At 34.2% G+C, this 20931-nt stretch overlaps 1 long non-coding RNA gene across 2 annotated transcripts in view; it reads left to right on the top strand.

Annotated features, from left to right (window-relative positions):
• LOC129060006 (uncharacterized) overlaps positions 1 to 12935 on the top strand; it is a 287201-nt gene extending 274266 nt beyond the window's left edge. The window contains exons 7-8 of one of the 2 annotated variants that reach the window (XR_010140312.1): positions 12050 to 12136; positions 12876 to 12935. This is a non-coding gene — a long non-coding RNA (uncharacterized LOC129060006). Of the gene's footprint in view, positions 1 to 12049; positions 12557 to 12875 lie in introns of those variants that run through there. The other variant, XR_010140309.1, reaches the window with a different exon arrangement.
• The last annotated feature ends 7996 nt before the right edge of the window (positions 12936 to 20931 follow it).

Here is a 20931-nt window from a genome sequence, read left to right as displayed (position 1 = left end):
GTGTCAAAATAAAAATGAAATGAGATATTAAATTGGCAAAATATCAAATAATATGAAATGAACAATCGACATTTATCAACATGCTTTCAGCTCCAGAGTTTGGATAGACACACACTATCCAATCTCTGGAATTGAAGACATGTAGATAAATTGTTGTAATGAAATTATTTCAAGGAAATACTCTCTCTGGCTATCTGACCTTGCTGTTCTAACTTGGGAATCCAGCAGATTTGTATACTGAGAGATACATACATGAATTTGAAATTACATTCTTTCTGTCTTCTTGTTCTTAAAAGTATACTTTCTTTAATAAAATATTTAGAACACAAATGTGCATGAATGTGTGTGTGTGCATATGTGTGTGTGTGTGTGTGTGTGTATGTGTGTTTGGTTTTTGAATCCATTCTTACAAATATGTTGGTCTCCAATTGCCTTAAAACAACTACACCAAACTGCATCTTCTCAAAATCATGATATTAGGAGTGTAAAAATATACAACTCACGATAAGGGAAATTTGCACCAACCTAACATAAGAAAGTGAAATATTACAAGATGGATACTATTATTAAAGAAGATTAATTCATGTTGTTTCTGTCTTATACTACTTAAGACATTGTTTAAATCCAATTTCAATTTGCATTCTTAATTCATCAACATTTCAATATGATTTATTAATATTATTGTCTTTTTCTCAACTGGACAGAACAAGCTGTGGGTAATGTACAGACTGCACCAAGAGAGCTTTAGTTTACTCAGAAAATTTTGTGCACTGTTTTGTAAAAATTATATTTTACAGGAAGGAAAATCTTCCATCATTTAAAAATCAGGATTTTTCCAGATTATACTTACATATTTTAATGTACAGGAATAAATGTAATGGGCCTAAAAGAGTAAGACTCTCTGGTAGATTTTTAAAAAGGGCTGAACATAGAATCAGAACTCTGTTAAATTACGAACAATTAATTTACCTTTGAAAATATTTGTACTTCTTCAATTTCTAAAATTATGTCTTATTTTATTTTGTTTTATTGTAAGCCTGCTTTTTAAAAATCCATTGATTTATCTACATCAGCAATTTATCAAACATATTTTTCTTGCAGTCTACTAGTTCAACCATCATAAGCTGCTTGCTAATTGTGATAATGTTTCACTGGACTCTTGTAAAAATAAGAAAAATAAAATCACTGTACAAACTTTTCCATAAGGCCAAATGCCAGATGTCTTTTACTACCTAAACACTCACTATCCAATCTCTGGAGCTGAAAACATGTCGATAAATTGTTGTGATTGAATCATTTCAAGGAAACACTCTCTGGCTGTCTGAACTTGCTATTTCAACTTGGGAATCCAGCAGATTTTTATACTGAGAGATGCATGCATCAATTTGAAATTACATTTTTTCTATGTTCTTGTTCTTAAAAGCATACTTTCTTTAATAAAATTTGAAACAAATGTGCATGAATGTGTGTGTGTGTGTGTGTGTGTGTGTGTATGTTTGGTTTTTGAATCCATACTTGCAACTATGTTCATCTCCAATTGCCTTAAAACAACTACAACAAACTGCATCTTCTCAAAATCATGGTATCAGGAATGTAAAAATATACAACTCATGATAATGGAACTTATCAGGACAAAATTTTCATGGAACTACTCTAATACCTATTTCCCCAAGTCCTGGGATACTACTTGTTAAAATAATATATATTCCTTCTTTTCCCTTGTCCCTCAAGCTTCCCAAAAAGTATACAATAATTTCTATGGTAGATTGAGTACTGTTCATTTTCATGTTCCATTATTTCTGAAATAAAGACTCATACTTTCAAACTTCCAGACTGCTATCATTTTTGCTTCAAAGCACTTAAGAACCAGTTTTTCAGAATGTAATGAAATTGTTGATATTTTCACGTAACAGTCTCAAGTCATGGCTTAGATAATTCTGAGACTCACATTTAGATAAAGCATACTCTTTAGAATATCTAACAAATACTCAACAATTTTCCATTTGTTTATGAAAATGTTACTAAAGCACCCTTTCATGGACATGAATTATGAGTCATTTTCTAGTGGTAGCTGGTAATGATGTGCTGTATTTCATTAAACAGTCTGCATCCTTTCATTTTATCTATTGAATCCGTAGCTCATAAACACGAATTACTTGGTTTAAGATGAGGGGGTAGTACATAAAATAAACATGCAATAATTATAGTAGCTCGTTTATGTATATGTTAAACAGATAGAATGGGAAATTTTTTTAAAAAGCTATTTCAGTAATTTCTTGTAACACATAGGATATGAGAGCTTTACAGAGACAATGGGTTACTCAGGATAACATAACTGCCTAATTCAAGAGCCAGAACCACATCTTGTCTCCTTTGTCTCTGTCCAACACTCCTTTTACCAAAATGGTGGCATGCTACAACTCATATGAAAGTGTTGACTAATCGCTGCTAAGGCATCTGAGGCTGAACAAAGAGCTGAATAAAATGACATCACACTGATCATACTCAAATCTCTGACATGTAACTCATCAAGGTGACATTCTGCAGGTCATTCAAATTCTCTGATCTTTGTCTTCATTTTCATGTCTGCACAAAAACAAAGATAATATTATTTACCTGATAACACATATAAAACTTTCGGTACAGTGCCCTTCACCTGATAAATATGCCATGAACATTTGTTACTATTATTATTGTTATTATTACTCAATTAGTACTCTTTCTATTTTTACCTTAATGTACATAGTGTTCTGGGCAATTACTCTCTTAAAGTAAAAGACTTAACAATAGCGCTTTGTTCTTATGTCTAAGTCTAGAAAATTACATTTTTTTTCATATATATACATTCTTTTCACTGTGAGTGTATATGGTTATATGTAAGTGATTACATTTAAAAAGCCCACACCAAAACTTTAGGGTTAAATTTGCTGTCAAGTTTTTTGAAGTTTGTCTTTCATTTTTCCATGAAACTAAATTGGTTATTTTCTCTACAGAGTTTCCTGTGAAAATTGTGGAATTGTTAATTTAAAATATCTCCATTATATGCACTGCCCCTTGAATTGTCACTTGTGACAGTTGATGTTTTCTCTCTAGGAGTCCCTATCTGTAATAATGGTTTGAGAAGAGAAACTTCTGTTAGAGGCTCCTCGGTGATCATGAGGTAGGCTTTACAGGTTGACAAGTCAAACAAATGTCATTTATTCTATTTTTGGCTCTTCTTCCATCACTGGGATCATTTAAGTTTCTTTATACTGTGGTCCCTAGAGATCTGTGCAACTCCATTTGAATTAGGTGCTGTCAAATCATTACATCTGTCAAGAATTCAAATTCCTTGCAATTCAATATTAAATTTTCCTTGTCATTTCAAAAAAATACTGAAGACGGTTTTCCCCAAATGGAGATAGAAATGTCAAAAATTCCCAGCTCTCACATTTTTAATACTGGATTAATGAGTGTCAATCAATAATCTTATATCAGGTCATCTTTCTTCCATGAAGTGATATCTAGGAATAAAAATACTCTGCCACTCTGTGTCATTACTATTGTAAATATTTGCATCTGAGAAATGGTCTACTCTAGGAGTGGAGGACTGAGAAGATACTTGATGTTGGACGACCTTCTGGCAGAAATTGAAAAAAAATATAATCTGAAAAAAGTAGCAGTTAATAGTTTATGTAACAAATAAAAATTGCTAGTTTAGAAGACTCCAGATATACTTATTCTAAAAATTTACTGTAATAAAGATCTAAAAGTATGACAGGAAATTCAAACTTCTAATCTTACGTTGAAAAATCCCACTCTTGTCTTTCATCCTCTCCAACATTTATGCTCCAACATACCGTTCTTTCCACCTTGTTAAAAATAGACAAAATTTCAACTCCAGCTATATCAACTTGCTTTCCCCTACATTGTCAGGTTTAGCTAGTAAAAAGTTCTTTTTTAAAAAATAATATAATGACTTCACAGTTTTCTTTTCTGATCTCAGCTGTGATTCAGGGATGTTTCTCATTGCATTTGCTTTTCCTAATTATAATCTCCTTCTAGCCTCATTAGTGCTGATCTAAATGTTTTCTTTTGGATTCAGGTTCTGAATCTAATGCTACCCAAACTGCGTTTGGCAGACCAGAATAGGTGTGTGAGCTCTTTGACACTTTTTAATACAAAGGCAGGAATCCACAGTGATATTTAGAAACATTTTTATAGCAATTTGACAGAGTAATTTTATGCTGATTAAATTTTATATTAATACAAAATTGGATGGTTTCTATTTTGTGCTTTTTCATCTAATTTTTCAACTGATTCACTTTTCTTGCATTTTGCATAAGTATCAGTTTACACCACATTAGGTATTTTAAAAAATAAATACCTGATCCTTTACCACAAATAGTTTAGAAAACCTGTTCTAATTTATCTCCAACTTACTACCTCTCAAATAATGACACTGGATGTTTAAAATATGTCTCCATCATATGTAGTGCTCTTTGAATTTCCAATTATGATAGATGATGCTTTGTTAGTTTTGTTTTTACTTATAGTACAATAGAGGCCTGAGTGTCAAAACTACTCTGAAATACATCAGTAAGTTAGGCTGGCTCGTACTTTTTCCTAGGCTTAAGCCAAATTTGTAAATAAAGCTACTGGAATCTGCATTCTAATTAAAGGAAAGATTGGTTCAAATTATATGCCCAAGGGCCAGAAAAATAAAAGTCGAAGATACCTGAGGTTGAGAGAAACCACATTTGCTCATAATGCATGGGATTGGAGCTGGCTTATGGCAAATGTACCAGACCTTCTTGCATTGATGCAGTAATTCTAGATCTGTTTTTTCATGTGGGGAGGACAGAGGTTATCATAAAGCCTCAAAATCCTCACGCCCACCCTGAGTGTATGATCATTAATAGCATGTCCGTCTACGCAGTCTAACAATAAAAGATTTTACAACTACCTTCCACTTCTTCCCATTCCCAACCACAAATAGGTCACCTGGTAGAATTCACTCTACAAATATTTATTCCTCTTATCGCTGCCCATTTTCCAGCTTAAGCCCAGACTCATCATTTCTCACTTAAAGCATTGCAATATTCCCAGCTCATCTCATTACATTCACCTTGTGCATTTTCTAGTACAAAGCAGTAGAATGCAAATATCTCCACATGGGATTCTCTACCATTATGAAGTTTACTAAAATCACTGATTTCTTCTCCTGAGTGGTCTACTCAAGATGATATTATCAAAGGTTGTAAAAGTCAGAACATGACACCCAGAATATTTTTGGAAGCTTTTAAATGGAGTTTAGTGTCAACATGGCATCAAGCTTTATACCCTAATAATGTGACATCAGTGACAGCTTTAAATTTCATATTAAATGATAGGTTGAGCAGGACCAAATGCTTTCTGAACCTTAATTTTGAATTGCTGAGGAAAGCAGAATTCGGTGACAGTTTCAGCTCTGTAATCATCCTTTGAAACTGTTTGACTATAGAAAGGGTTTCAAACTCTAGTTAAGAATTGTGTAAATGAAATGCAAGAAACTTCTAGGAGTTCTTATTCCAGTGTAAATGTGGAAGAGCCCATGTGCAAATTTTATTTTGCTTAATGGCAGTTAATAAATTACTCTATCTAATTTTAAATTACTACATGCAGTATATCTACACCATGGGAACTATAAAGTCTTTCTGAAGACAAACAAAAAATTTTTGTTTTCCTTAAACCTATATAATCATCAAGGAGCAAAGACAAAAATGGCAATGTGGCTGGAAGGATAAGATGAATATTTGTTTCAGGACATGTAAACCAATTGTTCTTTCTAGCTAGAAACAACCCTTAACATTCTTCAAGGGCATATTCTATAGTGAATTACATATGGAAAAATTTGAAACCATTGTTTATGCAAATTTTATTGATATTAAGCCAGAACACTTGACATATTTTCTGATAATATTAACAGATATTTTAATTCAAGATTCTTGTAAAAATATAGGGATAGCTTACAATCTTTCCACTCAATATTTTAAAATATTTTCAATTTTTTTACATTTTTATTTCTTCCTCCTATTCACATTTTGGGAAATTAATTAAATTAGGAGATTGGACAGAATTTCTACAAAGTTACTGCCTGATTTCTAGCCAGAAAACTAGGGCCTATTTAGTTGAAAAGGAGCCTATGCTAAAACAGAATAAACTTCTTCTGGTCCTGACATTCTAATTCATATATTTTTATATAGGTCTGAATTAAATCATAAACCATGGTTTAATTTTGAATGTGGAAAATACTTTGTGATCTTAGATTAGCAGTTGTCTTCCTCAGAGAGAAGATTATAATTAATATGTAGAATTTTATGATTAAAAGCAGATAATTGTCACTGAAACTGACATAGATGCCTAAGAAAACAATCACTTTACTCAATAAGAACAAACATTTATTGAGTGTTATGTGCTAGAACAATTACTTGTGTTTTACAGCCATTAACATATTTAATTCTCACAATAACCTTACCTGATAGCTATTATTCTATTCTATATAGAAAATGACATTGATGCACTGAGAGACGAAATTATTTTCCAAGGTCTTACAAATAGAAAAAGCCAGTACTGAAAGGGGACAAGATTTACCTAGATTGTTGTGTTCTGGTGTGCTTGCTGTATGTAACATAATTACTATCCTATTTTTCAAATATTTGCACATCTACAAAACTTCTTTGTTATTTAACATGACTTCATTCATTCAAACCTTGCTTATTAAGAGCAAGAAATGCTTCTACATAATCCAGTTATAATAATGGGTATACAAGACAAGTTCTCTGCTCTTATGAAGTTTACAGATGTATTAAAAAGTCAATCCAATTACAGATTCAGGAATAATTTAATTATTTCATGAAATCAATACACTATTTGCGTTTGGGAAATGAGAATAACTTGGATCATGATACCAAGATAAGCAGAGCACTATGGAAGAAAAACTTCTTGAGGATAAACAACCTTGGAAAGTGGAAATTTTGAGCAATTAGAAAAACATAAATGAGAGGTATACTAGATTTAGACAGTATAAAATTTGTAACGTGGTTGTAGACTTCTGGACTTTCCTGTGGAGATATTGTGAGGCACTTGTGGGCTTTAAACGTAAGCCTTGGGGTAATGTTTTACTTTTATCTTCTCTTATTTCCTCTAGGATATATTGGCAAGTAGCTTGCAGCCTCATTACATTTAACTTAATTTCATCTCATTTAGCTAGAGATTTCATTAATTTACAACCTGGTGTAAATTAGCTCTCAGAGACAAACATGTCCACACATGTATAGTCTCTTATGGTGAAGCAGTTTAGTGTCTATGAGCTTGGCTCAGAATTGGTAATTATTCTTAGGGCTGGAGTTCAAATTTGGTATTTTATTTATTTTGGTGGACTCTGAGCAGTAGGGATGCCAGCTATTTTCTTGATCCCTTCGCAGGACTTGCAACATAGGCGCCTCATTTACTCAGCCCACACCAGTCAACTCCTTGTGGGAGGGAGCCTGTGAGCAAACGAGCGCAGGCACCAGAGAAACCTAGTGTAGGAACCAGTTGCTTTGGCAACTGCAGGAGCGAAGTCTGGGTGGGCCTCGCAGCAGTGTCCAGGTTAGGGGTGCCTGTGACCCCAAAGCTCCAGAGGGCATGTTACAATGCTCCCTTAGCTCTTCCATCTGCAGACAGCAGTGTGTTATCAGCTCAGTGGGCCCTTTGCCTCATCACGTGGGGAAGCTGCCTTTCGCCAGTGAGGGCAAAGGGCCACTGTGACAGCCTTTCTGGGTACCCGCACCCAGTGGATCCCAAATTCTTGTTTGGTGCCCAAGAGGAATGAGGTCATGCAGATGAATTGAAGTATGGTGAATGTGGAGAATTGTATTGAGTGATGAAAGCAGCTCTTAGCAGAGGGAGCTGGAAAGGGGACAGGAACAGAATGTCCCTCTCCCCTAAAGTCAAGCCGCCTCTCAGGCATCTCTCTTTCGAGGTCAAGTTGCCTAGTCCAGACACCATCTCTGAAGTGAAAGTTGCTTCTCCCAGATATCCAACTGCTTCTCCCTGATGTCTGGCCGCTTCTACTGTCTGCCAGCTGAGTCTGGGGTCTTTATAGGTACAGAATAGGGGCGGCCGTAGGTAGTTTTGGAAAAGGCAGCATTCCATTGGTTAAAAGACATTATTCAGAAAGAAACAATCAGGAGAGAGCAGGCACACAGAGATGGAAGTTCTTACTTTGGGCTGTAGGTTTCAGGCCTTTTGGCTCAAAGGTGTTTTGCCAGGGACCCACTCCTGTCTGCCTGGAAGTTCCCTCCCTCCTATAGCTATCAGCAGTACAATTTTCAAAGTTTCCCAGTTGAAACTAATATTCAGTTGAGAGTGAAAATGCAAATCCTAAAGAATATCACCCAAAGTTTTACATTTCCTAGAGTCTTTCATCTCATAAAAAGAATGGAAACTGCAGCGGTCTTGTAATTTGTAGTCTTAGCTTACTTGGGTTGAGTGATATTGGTGACAGAAGAGAAACATAATCTATCTGGCATTTTATTAAAGGATAGTGATATAAAGGTGATTAAGTTATAGTCACTGTTCTCAGGAACTATACACTACAGTTTACAATATAATGGATAATAGTAGTTTTATAAACAACTAAGTCTAAATTTGTGAGAAGGTCTTTTATAGAGATGTATACCAACTGCCAGAGTAACAAGTGAGACCGTTGTTCTCTCAGGATGGATGGGGTGCATAGATAAAGAAACACCTGACTCAGGACTTGAAAGAAGTAGAAATTTGACAGATAATAAAGGGATGAAGAGAGCAAACATTTTAGAAAATAAGAATAGCACGTATAATATTAGAGAGAAATAAATAAAATATATTTCAAAAATGATCCTTGGCCAGGTGTGGTGGCTCATGCCTGTAATCCCAGCACTTTGGGAGGCCAAGGTGGGAAGATCACTTGAGGTCAGGAGTTTGACACCAGCCTGGCTAACATGGGGAAACTCAGTCTCTACTAATAATACAAAAATTAGCAGAGCATAGTGATGTGTGCCTGTAATCCCAACTACTTGGAAGGCTGAGGCAGGAGAATCACTTGGACCCGGGAGGCAGAGGTTGCAGTGAGCCAAGATCATGCCACTGCACTCCAGCCTGGGCAACAGAGCAAAAATCTGTCTCAAAAAAGAAAAACATACACACAAAAACAGAAAAACAAAAATGATTTTTAATTTAGTGCAGATAAAGCATAAAGTGGAAAAAGGAATAGTGACAGGAGATCAAGTTAGCAAGGTTGACCCAAGCAAGATTGTAAAATTTGCACCCTACCACAGTAGTTAAGCCAATATCTTTCTCCTAACAAATCAGCTTAGAATAATTTTAAAAAGAGAGTCTACATATTGAAAATTTTATCTGAAATGTCAACAGCCTAGAAAAAACCCACATATTTTAATCTTCTTAAATGTGAAATATGTTGCGTTGACATATATCAAATATTATTTAGTCAAGCAATTTCACTTAAACTCATGGTTCACATTTATTTTGAACCTTTCAGCAAACTTTATGTGAATTGTGTGACACGTTGTAAAATTGTTTATCAGTAAATTCTCAGTTAGTTTAATAGAAAATAGGAATAATCAAAGATTTAAAAAATACAAACTGGCATTGCATAGGTAGTTCATAGTTCAGTGCATAAAGCAATAAATGTTTTCTTAAATGTTTATCATGCTAATGTAATGTAACAATACTTATTTACTTTAAGCCTGCAACTTGACAAAAGTAACTAGAGTTAAAGCAATAATTCAGAACATTTTAAAGTGGAAGTAAAAAAATGCTTTGTCTCATATGGAAACAAGTATTCAGCATTTTAAAATGAGGTTTATTAAATTGTGTTAATTTTCAATAGAGCAATACATTGATAATTATTTTTCAATGTATAGAATACAATTTCTACATACATACCTTCTATATACATAATTTTCTATATCTACATGATAATTCTAGATCACAAATAAATATATACAAAAATACAATAATTTGAAAACAACAAACAGCCTTGACTTATAAAGAAACTGAATTATTGAGCCATCTTGCCTTTTCTAATTTGTAAGTTTAAAGTGGTGTATATTTCAAAGCAATAAAGTTAAATTGATCAAGTTAAATTGAAGGACGAGTACTGTGTAATGTGATGAAAGAATCTCATAAAAAGAAAAATCACTAATTATTCATACGAAAGAAGACATTTAGCATGAGTTAGCTGTTTATAGTAAAAGAAGGTAACTTCAAAATGGTTCTATACACATACATACATATACACACACTCACACACACATACACTCACACAGACAGGAGCCTCAGTCAAGGGCCTTGTGCTATTTCTCAAATCACATTTAACATTTTTAAATTCAGAAAGAATTTTAAAAGAATAAATTTTGAACAAATCCACGTAGAAATTTTTTAGTATTTTTTACAAATTATAGAATTATAATATGAAATTTTCTATTATTGTCTCTTTTATAGTCAAAGGAAGGAAGAAAAGAGAGGAAGACATTCATGTTTTCTTTGCAAAGTTCATGGAGTCTTATGTTATTTTACTAATTAAAGTTTGTATTTCATGATGACTACAATATATAAAAATATTGATATTTTTGAAAAGGGCTTTTTATCTATGATTTTGATAAATTAAGCTGAATAAATACATGAGATGACCACTGAATTATATGGATTAAAGGAAATGAGAAATATCTATTGTTAGAAAAACGTTAAAGTTAAAGGGGATCTTCTGGACGGTATAGTCTCTACATTACCAACCAGAGCATGTTAAGGAAAATAGACATGATCTTAGCAGAGAGGATACCCTCACACACACACACACATACATATTTAGCTGAATTGGAGGGTGGTACTGTGCACCAGATTCCAAGAGCTTCTTGCAAAATGAGGAAATTATTTTTACTATGTAAGATGACTTACATCTAGCAAAAGTGCTAGCTCTTAACAGGAAGGGAAGATGAGAGAAACTAAATTAAGCAGAATTTCTAATATTTCACAGCCACTTAGACATGTGAAGAAAAGGACTGATATGAGATGGAAAGTACTCAGATTTTCCCTATTTTGGTTAAAGGATGGATAGTAATGTCTTCTCCTGGAATGAAGAGTGAGAAGAGTAGCAGATTAATTACTACCATCTTTGATATCTATCACTGATGCATACGCGATCTAATATTCAGTTTCGTTGCTTAGAGAAAGGCAGATTGTGGGAGTAAACCAAGAGTTAAGAGTCTTACGTTCATGGCATTGCTCCTTGGTTAGTTAGTTAAATAAAAAAACGATTTAAAAATAATAAAAAAAAGATTTAAGTTCAGTTGCATCCCTGTTAGCAAATATCTTTCCCTAGAATATAATGTAAATATAATAGGCTTAAAACAAAGCAAACCTAGAAAAGCAACATTTGGAGACATAGTGAAAGTGTCCAGAAAGTTAGAAGACTGAAAAGTAAGAAAAGCATTTGGAAAGCCTGGCTTGAAAACGGTACTGAGCGTTATACTTATTACACTGTATTGTAGACATTCATGGTGATAGTGATATTTCATGCCATTATTTGATTCCACTGGTGAATGGAATGAAATATTACAAATGGGTATTCAGAAATCTTATGTTTAAATCTTTTGCCTAATGGCAGATCGATGTGTAAACAATGTAGTACAAGTGGGTATTTTTTTTCCTTTTTGTCTTTTTTTGGGGTCTCAAACATTTCTAAAACCTGTCTTAGTAACTTGTCCCTATGTTTTGTCTTTTGTTGGCTTATCGTTTCTTTACGCAAAAATCATACTTGCTGAATCATCCACTGTGTTGCAGACACTGCAGACACTGTTAGAGATGAACAAAAAAGTAAAAATTAAGAAAAACAGAAAAGAAATAAAAAAATTGGGCACCATCCGTATGATACTTACAATAGAGTAAACTTCTGGTTGCAAGTGGGGCTTTCTGCACAGTTACTTTCTTTAAATAAGAGACAACCCAAAGTATAAATTAATCACGGTTTTGATCTTCTTTTCCTTAGGTTAAAGAAGAAACTGTCCTGGCCGGGTGCGGTGGCTCATGCCTGTAACCCCAGCACTTTGAGAGGCCAAGAAGAGTCGATCACAAGGTCAGGAGTTCAAGACCAGCCTGGCCAATACGGTGAAACCCCATCTCTACTAAAAATACAAAAAAAAACAAAAAAAAAAAAACTAGCCGGGCTTGGTGGAGTGTGCCTGTAGTCCAAGTACTCCAGAGGCTGAGGCAGGAGAATTTGCTTGACCCCAGGAGGCGGAGATTGCAGCGAGCTGAGATTGCACAAATGCAATCCAGGCTGGGCAATAGAGGGAGGCTCTGTCTCAAAAAAAAGAAAAAAAAAAAGAAGAAGAAACTGTCCTATATTTAATAATTTTCCTAATTTTCTGAATTATTTGTTTCAACACAGTCACTTACTACTGCAGTTCTCTAAATTTAGGCACCAGTGCTTAATAGGGCTTGATAAACATAAACTCTGCCACAAATTTCCTGTTGAATTCATGTGGATATTTTCTACTGTATGCAAATGTTTTAGATTCCAAAGCCAAGCCTTTGTGAAGATGAAAAATAAACACATCTTAAATAAAAAGGAACATCATTTCTGGAACTTTTCATATATATGTATATACTTCAATACTTTGGAAAGTGTTGAGTCAAGTTCACATTGAGTATGCAGCTAGAAAGACGGATTCACAAAACAAAAAAAGCAAACAAATAAAAACAAATTTTTCCTTTTTGTGTCATTATGTATTGTACACACACATATACACATAATATATAACAATGAATAAAACAATCATCCTAATCAATGGTCTAATTTTGTTTTATTATAGCCTTCCTGCTTGGAGAGATGGGATCTTAGTCCCAGGGCATCAAAGATGGAATGAGAAGCAAAATTCTAAGACATATTTTTATACAGACAATTCTGTCTCTTAGAAAGAGCTTGAAAATTGTGTGCTGAATTTCTGAAATTTTACTTCTTTTGTGTTTTTAACTATAACATTTAATATGTTGCATAAGGTAGCATAAATGTCTTGTTTTATGATTGGCATCAATTCTTAAATACTTTTTTTGTTGTACTCATTCACTTATTTTCTGTATTTTCAAAAGCACATATTTGTTTTTTTGTCTATCAAGGCAGAGAAGGAAATGTAGTAATTTTATATCTCCTCTGTCTATTAGCTGGAATACTCTGGTTAAATGGCTTAATTATCTAAATTTTCTTAAAATGTACCAACTTTATAATGTTATTCTAAAGACTAAATACATTTACACATGTTATTAGAAAAATGCTTAGCATATTATATTAAAAATGACAGCAACAGTTCTTATTTTAGACATTGTTACAATTATTTATTTTCAAAAATTATACAGCTATTTTTATTTATTTATTTATTTATTTTGTTTTTTGTTTTTTTGAGACTGAGTCACACTCTGTCACCCAGGCTGGAGTGCAATGGCAGGATCTTGTCTCACTGCAACCTCAGCCTCCCGAGTAGCTGGGATTAGAGGCACGTGCCACCACGCCTGGCTAATTTTTTGTATTTTTAGTAGAGACAGGTTTTCACTGTGTTACCCAGGATGGTCTCAATCTCCTGACCTCTTGATCCGCCCGCCTCGGTCTCCCAAAGTGCTGCGATTACAGACGGGAGCCACCGCACCTGGCCATATTTTTTATTTATTAAATGCACTTTGTATTGTATTTCATGGCATAGAAAATGGACACATTTATTAGATTCCAAAAATAAAAACTTCAAACATAAATAGAAGACAAAAATTGAAAATACAAAATAAGTTCTGTATATAAAGAAAGCTTTGTGTATTATACACATGATTTGTTGGAAAATTGGAGAAGCATTTTCACGTTTGGAAAAGCTAATATGTAAATATGATATGTGTTTGGTTTTGACTTCTTACAACATTCGAACTTCCAAGAATTTTCTTATTACTGAGAAATGAATTTTCCAAATGGAAATTTTTATATTTGGACAAAATATACCAGCATTTTATGAGATCATTTTTTTCATATACAAACAAGATACAGCATTTCTGTGGGATATTTGAATGTGTATATTGTGTGGTTATTTTTCCATAAAGCATTTGTTGAAAAAAATGAAAATCCGTAAATAAAACATTTTAGGATACCCAATTTTTTGTATATTTTTGTCTCAAATATAAATTTGACATTTTTTCCATATATCTATTTGTAAAATTATACATTCATGTTTACAAATAAAGAGTAAATACTAGATTAATTATAATTTCTTAATTTAGCCACTAATTATTTCTAGAATTTTATGTGCAAGATATTGAGTAATCAGTAAATCATGGAATAAGATCACCTATTTTCTCAAGGCTAACACATATTAGCTAATAAAGTGTTATTTCTTTCTATGAGATGATTTAAAACATATCTGGCATTGAATCTTACTAAGTAAAGATTTTGTAAGAAAAAGCCCAGGTTCCTGCCGGGTGTGGTGGCTCACGCCTGCAATCCCAGCACTTTGGGAGGCTGAGACCATCCTGGCCAACATGGTGAAACTGCGTCTCTAGTGTAAATACAAAAATTAGCTGGGTGTGGTGACACGTGCCTGTAATCCCAGTTACTGGAAAGGCTGAGGCAGGAGAATCGCTTGAAGCCAGGAGGCAGAGGTTGCAGTGAGCAGAGATCGCACCACTGCACTCCAGCCTGGGTGACAGAGCGAGAGTCCGTCTAAAAATAAAAAATAAAAATAAATAATAAAATAAAAGCCCGTTTTCCAAATGTCAAAATATTTAAATAATTATTTATAGTTTATCTCATTATTGACACATTTTTGAATCTTAGATTTTTTAAAATGCTACTTTAACATTAATAACAATCTTTGAGCTTTTATAATTTAAATATTTCAGTAAATGTCTCTCTCTATATATACTATGTTAAGGAAAACAAATATGCAGAGATACACAAAACCACTTCACAAATATAAGTAAGAAATTTCTATGTATTTGTGTGTGCATGTTTGTGTGTAAAAAAAAGATGAGTTTATTCAAGAACCACTTATTTATAAATTATGTTATATAAAAAACATGAACTTTATAACACATGTAGGCTGAAGGTATAACCCTGTTCTCAATTTTTCCTCTTGACATGACTGTTTTCATTATTTAAATTTCTGTTCAAATGGGATCCTCATAGGTCCTTCCTTGCTAAAAATAATAAGTTTATTCCTCTACCCAGTTTTATTCTTCTCTACAACTGCAATCATAAAAGTGATATTATTTAATTAGTTTTTACTCAATATCCTCCTCAACTAAATTGTAAGCTCAATATAGACAGACTTTTTTTTAATAAACTGTAAGGTCAAGAGTCTTACAGATGGTAGATGCTCAATTAATGTTAGGAACTGGGTAGAGTATTGAATTAATTAGAAAGCTACTCTGAAAAGAATACAGAAGCCAGGATGTTGATTTGATTTCAGGACATGAGAGTTACTTAGAATTCAAGAGATTCTTTTGTTTTGTTGTTAGCTATCTCTATACAAGCTTTATAAAATTACTTGGTTTCTCTGCCCTGGGTTTCTCATATTCAATATAAACATTTAGGTATAAGATTGTGTTTGTAATAAAATATCTCTCTAAAATGAATAAGATACATAAAATCTAAAAGTCTGGGCCTGAATTCCAATTCCAGTTATGCCACTTACTAAGGCCAGTTCTTGTAAATGTAAAATGAGAATGATTAAACTTACTCAATTGGATTCCTAAAGCACATAACCCAGAGCAAAATATCTTCTAAATGAGTTCAGTATGTAACTCTGTATGCCATTTTTTCATTTTAAGGTACTTTTAGCTCTAAATAATTAATAATTTACTTACGTATTTCTGTACTAATGTAATCATGAAGAAGATGGGCATTATCAAGCTATTTTGGAAGCCTAAATCTCCTCTGTTTGGATCCTGGATGGTACACAAGACCCCATTGACCAGGTAATAATCTCAAATAATGAAAATACTATACACAGGTCTACTTCCATATAATACTCATTACAACTTCTTAAAATCAAACATATTAGTGATGTGCATCTCTGGAGGAAACTAATCCAGAATAAGTCTGAGCATAGCTTTTAATGCTGACTGTAACTCAGAATGAGTAGCGAAAAACAGCATTGCATGACATTGGCTTGGAACACGTGACCACTGAGCTGTCATTGTATTAGCAGTGAGGTGCAGTGACAGGTGTATTGGAGCTGTGAGCAATATCAAATATATCCAGGACATTATGCAATAATAAAGCAGTAAATAGATCTCCTCTCTGAATGTAATATTCACTTCTGCCTAAAATCAGAAAATACACACATGTGGATTTCAGCATACTGACAATGACATGTCAGAAGTTGGTTAAGTTTATGATAAAGCTGCCTCTAGCTCAACTCTAAATATAGTCATCTCTGACTGCTAGAAACTGCTGATGAAGCTCCCAACTTATTTTGCATAGGAATCTAAATATTATCTGAAAGCAACTTCTAAATAGATATTTAAATCAGTATTCACTAACTGGAATATTCCCTGTTGTCATCAACTTGCAAATGTTGTAACACAGTTAAAATTAATTCTAAGTTCATGTGTGTTTTCTGCTAAAAAAATGCACACTTTTAACAATCCATTACATATTGAAATAAGAGAAAAAATTGAGAAAAGCAAATAAGTTTAAGGAAGTTAACTTTGGTGATTGGTTCTAAAGGAAAAATATGCAGTAATATATTATTCTTTCTCCCACAGTAAAAGATTTTCTATTCTGTATAAATGAGTTCAATTAAACATGCAACTTTCCTTGACATTCACTAGCTGATAATGTTGTTGTATTTTTTATTCTCTCCACTTCTGAGCACATCTTTATGATCATCTGCCTCTTAATGTTAGATGTGTTATATAACTTACTTTGGTTATAAAATTTGAGAAGTGATGTTTGTCACATCTGGATTAAATCTTTAAGATTTAAGGAAGCATTCAATTGTTTCTTGTCACTATAGATTAGTTTTAGTTTTATAGAAATGAGTATATATCAAATAATATGTGATTTACTCTTTTGACTGAATTTATCACTATACATATATTAATATTCAGCCTTTTGTTTGATATCTCTCTAGGTAATTTTTTTAATTGTTGATTAGTATTCCATTGTATAGATATGCCACCATCTTTTTACCTAATACATTATTCTGGGTTCTCCAGAGAAATAGAATCAATAGGAGATATCTATCTATATCTGTCTATCTGTCTATCCATCTATCATCTATCTATCTATCTACATATATATGTATGTATATTTACATACAGAATTTATTATAAAGATATGAAAGCTCTCTTGATTAGGAAGACAGACTAGTATCATAATCTGCTATCTGCAAGCTGGAGGCCTAGAGAAGCCAGTGATACAATTTCAGTATGAGTCTGAAGGCCTCAGAACCAGGGGGGAGCCAATGAAATAAATCCCAAATTTCCAAGGCCCAAGAATCAGGGGAGCTGAAAATATAAGTACCAATATGAGTGCAGGAGAAGACCAAAGTCCCAGCCCAGCCATCATTCAGAGAGCAAATTCCTCTTTCCCTAACCATTTTGCTCTATTCAGATCTGCAAGGATTGGATAATGCCAGTCTACACTGAGGAGGTCAATTTCCTTTACTCACTCTATCAATTCAAATGCTAATTTCATCTGGAAAAGTCTATGCAGATACACCCAGAAATAATGTTTAGCCAAATCTCTTTGTACCTTGTGATATGATAGTCAAGTTGACACATAAAATTAATCATCACACTCATTCACCTGTAGATTGGCATTTGGGTTATATCTAGTTTTGCCTATTAAAAATAAATCTTCTATGAACATTCATGTGCAAATCTTTGCATGGTCATGTACATTTATTTCTCTTGGGAAATCACCTAAGAGAATGCCAATCTATTTTCCAAAGTAGTTGCACCATTTTACATTGCAACCAGTAGTGTATGAGAGCCTCTATTCCTCCACATTCCCACATAAATCATTCTAGTAAAGTATTTTTAATTTGCCCTTCCCTAACTATATTAGTGATGTTGAGCATATCTTTGTGTGCTTATCTGTCGTCGTCATGTCTTCTTTGGTGAAGCATCTATCAAATATTTTCCTTTTTATGTTGGTTGTTTGATTTCTTATTATTGAGTCTGGAGTTCCTTATATAAACTGGATTTTTTAAATACAACATATGGTTGCAAATATTATATTCTAGTTTGTGAGTCTTTTCAATTTTTTTTTTATTATACTGTAAGTTCTAGGGTACATGTGCACAACGTGCAGGTTTGTTACATATGTATACATGAGCCATGTTGCTGTGATGCACCTATTAACTCGTCATTTACATGAGCTATATCTCCTAATGCTTTCCCTCCCCCCTCCCCCACCCCACGACAGGCTCCGGTGTGTGATGTTCCCCTTTCTGTGTCCAAGTGCTCTCATTGTTCATTTCCCACCTATGAGTGAGAACATGCGGTGTTTGGTCTTTTGTTCTTGCGATAGTTTGCTGAGAATGATGGTTTCCAGCTTCATCCATGCCCCTACAAAGGACAGGAACTCATCCTCTTTTATGGCTGCATAGTATTCCATGGTGTATATGTGCCACATTTTCTTAATCCAATCTATCATTGATGGACATTTGGGTTGGTTCTAAGTATTTGCTATTGTGAATAGTGCCGCAATAAACATACGTGTGCATGTGCCTTTATAGCAGCATGATTTATAGTCCTTTGGGTATATACCCAGTAATGGGATTGCTGGGTCAAATGGTATTTCTAGTTCTAGATCCTTGAAGAATCGCCACACTGTCTTTCACAATGGTTGAACTAGTTTACAGTCCCACCAACAGTGTAAAAGTGTTCCTATTTCTCCACATCCTCTCCAGCACCTGCTGTTTCCTGACTTTTTAATGATCGCCATTCTAACTGGTGTGAGATGGTATCTCATTGTGGTTTTGATTCGCGTTTCTCTGATGGCCAGTGATGATGAGCATTTTTTCATGTGTCTGTTGGCTGCATAAATGTCTTCCTTTGAGAAGTGTCTGTTCATATCCTTCGCCCACTTGTTGATGGGGCTGTTTGTTTTTTTCTTGTAAATTTGTTTGAGTTATTTGTAGATTCTGGATATTAGCCCTTTGTCATATGAGTACACTTCAAAAATTTTTCCCTTTCTGTAGGTTGCCTATTCACTCTGATGGTAGTTTCTTTTGCTGTGCAGAAGCTCTTCAGTTTAATTAGATCCCACTTGTCAATTTTGGCTTTTGTTGCCATTGCTTTTGGTGTTTTAGACATGAAGTCCTTGCCCATGCCTATGTCCTGAATGGTATTGCCTAGGTTTTCTTCTAAGGTTTTTATGATTTTAGGTGTAACATTTAAGTCATTAATCCATCTTGAATTAATTTTTGTATGAGGTGTAAGGAAGGTATCCAGTTTCAGCTTTCTCCATATGGCCAGCCAGTTTTCCCAGCACCATTTATTAAATAGGGAATCCTTTCCCCATTTCTTGTTTTGGTCAGGTTTGTCAAAGATCAGATGGTTGTAGATGTGTGGTATTATGTCTGAGGGCTCTGTTCTGTTCCATTGGTCTATATCTCTGTTTTGGTACCAGTACCATGCTGTTTTGGTTACTGTAGACTTGTAGTATAGCTTGAAGTCAGGTAGCATGATGCCTCCAGCTTTGTTCTTTTGGTTTGGGATTGTCTTGGCAATGTGGGCTCTTTTTTTGGTTCCATATGAACTTTGAAGTAGTTTTTTCCAATTCTGTGAAGAAAGTCATTGGTAGCTTGATGGGGATGGCATTGAATCTATAAATTACCTCGGGCAGTATGGCCATTTTCACGATATTGATTCTTCCTATCCATGAGTATGGAATGTTCTTCGTTTTGTTTGTATCCTCTTTTATTTCATTGAGCAGTGGTTTGTAGTTGTCCTTGAAGAGGTCCTTCACATTCCTTGCAAGTTGGATTCCTAGGTATTTTATTTTCTTTGAAGCAATTGTGAATGGGAGTTCCCTCATGATTTGGCTCTCTGTTTGTCTGCTATTGGTGTACAAGAATGCTTGTGATTTTTTGCTCGTTAATTTTGTATCCTGAGACTTTGCTGAAGTTGCTTATCAGCCTAAGTAGATTTTGGGCTGAGATGATGCGGTTTTCTAAATATACAATCATGTCATCTGCAAAGAGGGACAATTTGGCTTCCTCTTTTCCTAATTGAATACCCTTTATTTCTTTCTCCTGCCTTATTGCCCTGGCCAGAACTTCCATCACTATGTTGAATAGGAGTGCTGAGAGAGGACATCCCTGTCTTCTGACAATTGTCAAAGGGAAAGCTTCCAGTTTTTGCCCATTCAGTATGATATTGGCTGTGGGTTTGTCATAAATAGCTCTTATTATTTTGAGAAACATCCCATCAATACCTAATTTATTGAGAGTTTTTAGCATAAAGGGTGTTGAATGTTGTCAAATGACTTTTCTGCATCTATTGAGATAATCATGTGGTTTTTGACTTTAGTTCTGTTTATATGCTGGATTACATTTATTGATTTGCATATGTTGAACCAGCCTTGCATCCCAGGGATGAAGCCCACTTGATCATGGTGGATAAGCTTTTTGATGTGCTGCTGGATTCAGTTTGCCAGTATTTTATTGAGGATTTTTGCATCGATGTTCATCAGGAATATTGGTCTAAAATTTTCCTTTTTTGTTGTGTCTCTGCCAGGCTTTGGTATCCGGATGATGCTGGCCTCATAAAATGAGTTAGGGAGGATTCCCTCTTTTTCTATTGATTGGAATAGTTTCAGAAGGAATAGTACCAGCTCCTCCTTGTACCTCTGGTAGAATTCGGCTGTGAATCCATCTGGTC

The sequence above is a fragment of the Pongo abelii genome, chromosome 5 (genome assembly GCF_028885655.2).
Source record: "Pongo abelii isolate AG06213 chromosome 5, NHGRI_mPonAbe1-v2.0_pri, whole genome shotgun sequence".
Taxonomy (NCBI): domain Eukaryota; kingdom Metazoa; phylum Chordata; class Mammalia; order Primates; family Hominidae; genus Pongo; species Pongo abelii.
Note: the sequence above shows the minus strand (reverse complement) of the source record. Positions and strands in the feature narration are given on the sequence as shown.